General features: G+C 44.3%; 1 long non-coding RNA gene across 1 annotated transcript; it reads right to left on the reverse strand.

Moving 5' to 3' along the window:
* Positions 1-1,913: 1,913 nt before the first annotated feature.
* Positions 1,914-7,735, reverse strand: LOC127361297 (uncharacterized). Its single transcript, XR_007884180.1, has 3 exons — positions 7,550-7,735; positions 7,173-7,457; positions 1,914-5,141 (listed from the first exon to the last, which is right to left on the reverse strand). It is a non-coding gene; the product is annotated as an uncharacterized LOC127361297 (long non-coding RNA).
* Between the last annotated feature and the right edge of the window lie 1,759 nt (positions 7,736-9,494).

Genomic DNA, 9,494 nt, shown 5'->3' on the forward strand with positions numbered 1-9,494 from the left:
GATACGGCTATGATAATTATGTCACACAACGATGGTGGTGAAAATACTGCTGCTGCGGCGCGGCTAATGTCGGTGCTATCTACGCTGCTACCATCAAGTTACCGGACTTTTGGTAGCACAACCCACGGCCGTGGTTTCAACACATTGAGGCCCAGTTCCAGCTGAGAGGAATAACACAGGACATTACAAAGTATTTCCACGTGGTAGCGGCCTTAGATGCCTCGTCGACAGCCAGGGCTATGGCGCTGTAAGAGGCTCCTCCGGCTGACGGCAAGTACAATGCACTCAAAACATTCCTGTTGAGCCTCTTTGAACTGTCGGAGCTGGAGAAAGCAGACCGCCTGCTGTCCCTGAACGGCCTTAGTGATAGCAAGCCGTCCGAGTTAATGGAGAGGATGCTGGCTGTGCTGGGCGCGGCGGATCCCTCATTCCTCTTCACCCACATTTTCCTGCGGCAGCTTCCAGCACCCGTGCGCACCGCACTGGCCAGTTCCCCCCTCCCTTCCTCCAGAGACTACCGGGCGCTGGCTGTGGAGGCAGACAGGATTTTCCTTGCCAACCGGCAGCAGTTTGTCCATGCGCTGCTGCCCCCCCAGCACACGTCTGCCCCGCTTTCCCCCCCGGAGGACGACCCGGGCACCGCAGCTGCTGTGACGGCCCGCCGACAGCGTGAGGACGGGTGGTGTTATTACCATTCCAGGTTTGGGGCCAAGGCCAAGCAGTGCCACCAGCCTTGCAGTTTTGGCGCCCAGGGAAAAGCCTGGGCCGGCGCTCATTAGCAGCTATGGGAACGGCCGTGACTGCAAGCTGTTATTCATCACTGACACCTTGTCCGGCCGGCGGCTGCTGGTCGATTCTGGGGCTCAGTGCAGCATCCTGCGGACAAAAAACCGCAGGATGAAACCTGTGGACACCATGGCTGGCGGGCATGGCCCCCCCGATGGACGCCGCCAACGGCACACCCATTCGTACCTATGGCACCAGGTATGTGGAAGTGTGTTTCGGCGGGCGGCGTTTCGGCTGGGACTTCGTCATGGCCGCCGTGTCTACGTCACTCCTGGGAGCAGATTTCCTCTGCGCTTACAGACTGTTGGTGGATGTTACAAACTGCCGCCAGTTCGACGCCCTCTCTTTTGCTTCGTACCCCTGCATGCTGAGAGGGGTGGGGGCGCTTTGTCTGTCGAACATGCTTGCCACCGGGGACCTGTATCATCGCCTGCTTGCTGAGTTCCCTGACATCACCACGCCCACGTTTTCATCGGCGGTGGCTAAGCATGGCGTGGAGCACTACATCACCAGGGTTGGCCCCCCAGTCTATGCACGAGCCCGGCGCCTCCACTCTGCCAAGCTTGCGATCGCCAGGGAGGAGTTCGCCACCATGGAGCACCTCGGCATCGTGCGCCGCTCCAACAGCCCGTGGGCCTCCCCCCTGCACATGGTGACCAAGGCTGATGGCGGTTGGCGTCCCTGTGGTGATTTACGTCGCCACCACCCCCGACCGGTACCCAGTGCCGTACATACAGGACTTCTCCGCCCACCTAGCCGGCGCCACCATCTTTTCAAAGGTGGACCTGGTGCGCGGTTACCACCAGGTGCCTGTCCACCCGCAGGATGTCCCCAAGACAGCAGTCATCACACCCTTTGGCCTTTTCGAATTCCTACGGACGCCTTTCGGCCTCAAGGGTGCTGCGGGACATGCCGTTCCTGTTTGTTTATTTGGACGACATTCTCGTGGCCAGCGCGTCCGCAGACGATCAGTTCTTCCAAATATTCCAGCATATGTCCTCCTCTATTCCAACATTCATGGCGATTTCTCGCCATGAATTCCGGCGTCTCTGTGCTCCTTTATTGAAGAATCGTACAGATCGTCCATCTTCCTGTTTCCGGTTTGTCGCGTGCAGCTGAAAACCGGGCCAAAATCCTGGCGCGCCAGCGAGATCTATGTCATTTTGACGTCACGTTGTCGCGCAACAGCTCGAGTGCGTCGAGTATACTGGGCGCTTTACACTCCTCTGCGACGTCTCCACTGGCCAACCGCGTTTTTGACGCCATCCATGGTCTTTCCCACCCAGGGGTGAAGGCCTCTACCAAGCTGGTGGGGGCCAAGTTTGTCTGGCCGGGCCTGCAGAGGGACGTCAGGGCCTGGGCTGCTGCCTGTGTGGAGTGCCAGCAAGCAAAGGAGACTCGCCGGTAGAAAAATATCTTGGTATATTTAACTTGATTGAATATTGAACAGAAAGCCTCTCATGCAAGTCCAGTCTTGTCAGTTAAGTTATTTCTTCTCATACGCATATAATTTCATCTGTATTTTGTTGTTAAGTCTATAAATATATGTTTCAATTTACAGGAAGCAGAACAGTACAGCACTGAGTTGTGGTGTCAGGTCCAGGATATGCTGCTGGAGGAGCCACTGCAGTGTAAATTGAGGGCTTAGTAGAAGAAGTGACTGGTCTGTGGTACAACATTCATCTCATTTAGGTAAGTAGAAATCTGTGTATGCATGACATAATGTTGTTTTTCCCTATTCTTGATGCAATATAAAATTGTGGGTAAATATTTTAAAAATCATTGTTTTAATATCACAAATTGTGTCTGTTAATTACAGAGGGACCCATTTCTTAGGACGAGCCAATACAGTGGATAGTTGAGGACAGTTGAGGGAGGACAGATTGATGGGTTTCAACATTTGTGTCATCAGGGAGAACAGCAGGCCTCCTATGTTATGAGATGGTCATGCAAAAATTGCAACTTTAGAACATCAACACGTTTAGAGCCCTTAAAGCATTATAGATTGAAATATCTATACACTGGTCAGTCATTACCCTGCTTATACTCATTGTATTGTTCTTGTTCATTTAAAGGTTGGGGTGCTATTTGCAAACATTTGTCTGGAGATCATACACAAACCGAACATTTAGGGCAAATTGTTTCATTTTCATGTCTTGTATGTAATTCAGAGAGAAAAACATGGTTGCTGAAATGAAAATTTCCAGCATATTTACTCTCGACACCGACCACAGTGATTGACAGACTGACCACGGCATCGTAGCAGGAACAGCAAGCTGGTAGTCAGCACTAACAGAGCTAACAAAGCTAACAGAGGTAACTGGCCATTAGCAGCTGCTGTCAGACTCTCTGTGTCTGTGCTCAGGGTCCACTGGAGCTTTTAGCACATTCACATTGTTTGTAAAAGTTTCTGTCTGCTACCTGTTTATAGCTAAGCTAGTGGCTGTGTTGAAGCTAAGCTAGCGGCTCAGAGAGGCTAACTCTCCAGTATGTGTGTGTGTCTGTGTGGGAACAAGGTAAAGATTGCAGTCCGGTGCATTGTTCTAAATGAACTTCATGAAGCAGCAAAATTAATTCCTGAGTAACATATGAACCTCCACGATTCACTTTAAATGTACAACTATTCATTTGTGTAAAGGACAGTTAACTCCTTAAATGGTTTAAATATGACGGTTTCAGTTAAGAACAGTGGTTAGTGGAATACATTTTATTTTTCAGCTACTTAAGCATTCAGTCAGTTGCGTACTGTGCTAACATGGACAGCTGCATATTACATTACTTATGATCAAAAACTAGCAAGTTGAAAACTTTGTAATTGTGGAAGAAACTAGTTTGGAAGATTCAGCATCTGCAAATATTCACGTTACTTAGATTTTAATAATCAAAACTGGATTTTAATTGAAAGGACACAATTACCAGTTTTGTGGGGAGTAGCAGAAAAGTAGTTAGTAGTGTAACTAATTATTGTAGGTAGGGAGTATTACTTACTCCCTACCTACAATAATTTGGGGTATAATAAAAAGTAATATTATTACTTTTAGAAACAGTAGAATAACAGCAGATCAATTCAACAATGAGCCCTAATAGCTTTGCTTCTGTTTCTTTATATCTGTATCTCCTATCCGTAACTGTAAATGTGCTGCGTTTGTTTATTTAATCCAGCTGTAAGAGAACTTGCATTCATTCAAGTCTCATTTGTCAGCCACACCTACACCACCATCTAGTGTTCAATATTGGGCATCACATGCCAGTGATCCTGGTAGTACTGGAACTCATCAGCTTTGTATTTGTTTTGTAAGGAATCTGCTATTACAGATCCAAAAAATGTTTTTAGTACCCATTTTCCCAACAAATACTTTTTCTTTTCGTTTTAAATTCAATTCAATTCAATTCAATGTTTGTCTGACGGGTTCATAGCCATCAAAACTGGTGTTTTATTGGTGCCTATATCCGTCATATTTACGTATTCCAAGGAACCCATTGTTAAAAAAAGTTTCTACTCTTAATGATTCATGAGTTATTTTGCCTAAAATGAATTGCCACAAACACTCAAAGCAGAGCAATGAGGAGTCAAATGAACGTCTCTGCAGTTCACAGAGGGTGTATGGACCAGCACTGTAACCACTGCACTACTGAACACAATGGCATCCATCATAGGGCTGCCTGATTATTTGAAGAGACGTTGACTTTGACTGAGCTTTCCATTACTGGGATTCCAAACTCGACAGCAGGTCGTCCTGAAGTTTTTCCTCTTATCTCAATTGTTCAAATGTCACTTAATTTGATCGAGTATTGTAACACCAGATTAAGTGGATATGACTTCATTTCACTTTTATTTTAATTTAATATTTAACATTACTTGGCCAACATTGTTCCACAATTACCAACACTCCCAAATTCCCAGCCAGCCTGGGTCAGTGTGTCTTTGGTTTTGATGGTTGGTGGTATTTGGATCTCAGTATTCCTGCTTTCAAGTCTAGTTTTCTAATGAAACTATATTTGTGAGGTTTTTTAAGATTTACGTCTTCAGTAGGAACAAACAGGGTTGGAGCTGAGAGCCACAGACAGGAAGTCAGAAAGTATTGAGAGACAGGGTAACATGTTGTTGTTTTTGGTCTTTTCATCTTCAGAGTAATACAGATATAATGTTATATAATAATTTCAGATATGAGTATAAAAATGTAAAATCCTCGACTGAGCTGATGGTTGTCTGACAGCTGTGAAATCCATGTGGATGTGAGAGGACCTCCCTGAGCACCTTCCTCTTCAGTCGGCCCTCCTCCAGCTGCAGGAACACCCAGGTTATCATCCAGCTCAATGTTCTCCTGTCTGCCCGGCTTCTGCCCCCTGCAGGCCTGGAGAGACATGACAGCATGAGTCCGCTGAGTGCTTCATTTCAGTCAGCCCTCTTAATAACAGACAGTGTCAGTACCTCACAGTAGAAGCAGAGGGCGGTGGTCACCAACAGAGTCAGTGACAGGACAACCACAGAAGGTGTTAGGTGTAAACTGCTGCTATCTGATCACACATCCTGACTGCATTTTTCTTCAAACTGTAGAGAGGTCATGATATTCCCTGAACTCCTTTTTTTCCCCCTTTTGTGTTCAATGTTAATGAGTTTTCTAATGGTGAATTCCCACCAAACCCAAATACAATTACTCACATGAGTAGACTGCATACAACGTCAATGCAGAGATGCAAAGAAGTGAATTTACACTGGGTGACGTGAATGGGGCAAAATTCTAATTCAGATTGAAAAATATTCAACTTTGAGCGAAGAGACAGAGCTACTGCTTTACACTTGTCTGAGAAACAGTTTCGACTCCATTACAAGACACTTTCAATATCGGTTTTACCCAAATGTCCTGAAAGCTTATTATCTATTAGCCACTCTCGCACACATTCTAATTAATTTCTAAGAGTGTACTCAGTCCCTCTGTTATCATTCCCAGTTAAAAGTAATGTGGAGTCATCAGCATACATCATTTATATACATAAGAAATAAAAGAGACCCTAAAACGGAACCTTGGGGCACTCCACATATAATATTGTGAGGTTCTGATATAACCCCATCAACATCACAGACGTTCTTGCAGTAAGATAAGAATTTTATTTATTACAGCAGTATGTCTTAAACCCATGCATTGCAGCTTTGACAACACTTGATTTACTGTGTCAAAGGCTTTTTTCAAATCAAGCAAGATCATTCCAACATATTTCCTTTCATCAAAGTTTTGTCTGATAAAGTCACAGAGGTGAATAAAACAGGTTTCAGTGAATATGTTGCTCTGAAACCAGGCTGATAACAAACTCATACAACATTTTTTCCTTACGAAGTTCTGCCTACTAACCTTGGACATGGTTGTTAAGATTGATACTGGCTGTAATATCCAACATATGATTTACTACTTTTCTTCAGTTCACAGGGAAATTTACCCTGACTTATAGATACATTTACTATATGAGTAACTACATTAGAAATTACACTGGGTGTAAGTCATTTGATTTGTTTGACTCTCCCTTACTGTTTCCACTGAGACAGGACAGAAATTCCTCAGGAACAAAATATTTACAAATTACAAACTGTATCTCTTTCAACCACAGGGTAATTTAACAACCAAACTAGCAGCAAAGGTTTAAAAAATTATTAAAATAGCTAAAAACCTCCCCTTTATTAAAATTAATCTTATCCTTAATAACCAGATTTTTTATTTTACTGCACATTGCGTGTGTACTTTATATAATTTTTTGATCTGTTGTGAATTTTCAGCAGTGGCATCTACTTTATGACTTTGATTTCTTATATCTTGATTGATTTCTAAAAATATATATTTATCATAATATCAATTTTGACTTCTTAGACCTTAAAATATAAATCTCGGTCTGCAATAAAATAAAAAATCTCTGTCGTCCTCCAGTTTGTTTAATTTTAGTCTCCTTTATTGGAGCAACAGCATTAAGTGCCGCTAAAAAATGTCCATGCCTTATCAACATCCTTGCTACTCAAGACATCCGTCCAGTCCCTCACAGGCAACATATGTTCAAACCCCTGAGTTGTTTAGTATTTTGTATATCTGAACCTAATAGAACATTGATTTAGATATCTTACGGATGGGTTAGGGGCCTCATGCCTCTTGCACTCTGGGATTGGAGTGTACCTCTTAAAGTGACATTGTGAGTGATGTTCAAAAGAGAAAATTTGGTTTCCAGAGTGATGACAAACTATAAACAGAGTGAGTACATCCACCGTGTGGGACCTCCAAACACACAGACAGACAGACAGAATCAAGCCCAGTACTCTACACTTCAGGATGTCACTGTCTTGGATAACATTAGACACAACACACTGGAAACTCTGTAATTGATGATGTCACTGATAGGATTACCTGAACAGGTGAGATGAAGGCTGTCAGAAGAGGACCGTGATTTTGCACAGTCCCTCAGAGCAAATCTGGACTGAACACAGTCATAGCTGATCATCCAGACAGATCTGTAAGACTATTCTTTTCTCCGTTCTACAGAAACAGCAGAGCCACAGTCCAGACTTCTGCAGGTAACAGCTGCTTCCTTCAGGGTCCAGTCAGAGCCAATCACTGGTCTCCATTCACCATTATGTTTCAGTTCCAGTGTTCCTGCACAGTGACAGTCTCCTCCCACCACCCTGACAGGCTCTGAACAGGAACAAGAGAGTCATCAGTAAAAGAATAAAGTGAGTTTCATCAAAACAGAAATGAACCAATCAGAGTTGCAGTTCCTCTTCTACCTGAGCAGGTGAGTCCAACCGCTTTTCAAGGTGAGCAGGTGTTTCTAGCTGAGCCCGAGCTTCTACAGTCCAGGAGAGCAGACTCATGGCCTCCACACTGGAACTCTTTGGTCCACATTGGAGCCTCCACTTCTCCATAGAGCACCCCCTTGAAGACTGAAGGAGCCCCACAGCCGAGCTCCCTACAGACCACCTCTGCATCCTGCTGGTCAAAGTCAGCTTCACACACTGAGGACCACCACTGGTTAGACTGGTCAGACTTCACCTCCAGTCTGCCTGAGCACAGACTAGTCGATAAAGAAAAAAAAAATAGAAGATAAAGTAGAGAAAGATAAAAGCAGATAGATAGACAGCAGACACAAAATAAAAAGATGTCATCAACTGGTATATGGACATCTTTGTAGTCTTCTGACCACTACACTATACACTACATGTATACACCATACACTACATATATAATTATATCTCAAATCAATTTGCAGTTCCGTATCTTGCTCAAGGACACGTCAACTCACAACAGGAGGAGATGGGGATTGAACTGTCAACCTTCCGAGTCGTGGACAACTCACTCTTCATCCTGAGCCACAGCCGCCCGCCCCAATCCAGTGATTCAAACTGGACTCTATCATTAACAAAATTCAATTCAATTAAATTTTATTTGTATAGCGCCAATTCATAACAGAAGTTATCTCAGGACACTTTTCAAATAGAGCAGGTCTAGACTGAACTCTTTATAACATTATTTACAGAGACCCAACAGTACCACCATGAGCAAGACCTTGGAGACAAGGGCAAGGAAAAACTGCCTGTTAAAAGGCAGAAACCTAGGACAGATCCTCCGGTTCTAGGTGAGTGGTCGTCTGTCTCGACCAGTTGGGGAGAGAGAGAGAGAGAGACAGACAGACAGACAGACAGACAGCAACAACAGTATTGGCAATGGCAATCTAGCAGGACCATGGCAGGAGGCTCCACCAGGATCGATAAGAACCTGCGAGTCGAGAAAGCACAAGAACTCCGGGGAAGAAGTGAAGTTAGTAACATGCATTAATGGAACATGAATGAGTGCAGAAAGAGAGAGGAAGGGAGGAGCTCAGTGCACCATGGGAAATCCCCCGATAGTCTAGGCCTATAGCAGCATAACTAAGGGATGGTTCAGGACTCACCTGATCCAGCCCTAACTATAAGCTTTATCAAAGAGGAATGTCTTAAGCCTACTCTTGAATGTGGTGAGGGTGTCTGCCTCCCGAACCACAACTGGAAGCTGGTTCCACAGGAGAGGAGCTTGGTAACTGAAGGCTCTGGCTCCTGTTCTACTTTTAGAGACTATAGGAACCACAAGTAGCCCAGCATTCAGAGAACGTAGTGTTCTAGTGGGGTAATAGGGTACTATGAGCTCTTTAAGATATGAAGGGGCCTGACCATGAAGAGCTTTATAGGTGAGGAGGAGGATTTTAAATTCTATTCTACATTTTACAGGGAGCCAATGCAGAGAAGCTAGTACAGGAGAGATGTGAACTCTTTTTCTGGTTCCTGTCAGTACTCGTGCTGAGGCTTTCTGAATTAATTGGAGCGTTTCAATGGACTTATTGGGGCAACCTGATAATAAAGAGTTGCAGTAATCCAGCCTTGAAGTAACAAATGCATGGATTAGTTTTTCTGCATCTGTCTGTGATAGTATGTGTCTAATTTTTGTAATATTACGTAAATGAAAGAAGGCAGTCCTAGAGGTCTGCTTTATGTGGGAGTTAAATGACAAATCCTGACCAAAGAACTCCAAGATTCCTGACAGTGGTGCTAGAGGCCAAGTTAATGCCATCTAGAGTAACTATATCTTTAGACAGTGAGTCTCTAAGGTTTTTGGGGCCAAGAACAAGAATTTCGTTTTTTTCTGAGTTTAACATCAGAAAATTGCAGCTCATCCAGGATTTTATGTCCTTAAGACATG

The sequence above is a fragment of the Dicentrarchus labrax genome, unplaced genomic scaffold, assembly GCF_905237075.1.
Source record: "Dicentrarchus labrax unplaced genomic scaffold, dlabrax2021, whole genome shotgun sequence".
In the NCBI taxonomy this organism is placed as follows: Eukaryota; Metazoa; Chordata; class Actinopteri; family Moronidae; genus Dicentrarchus; species Dicentrarchus labrax.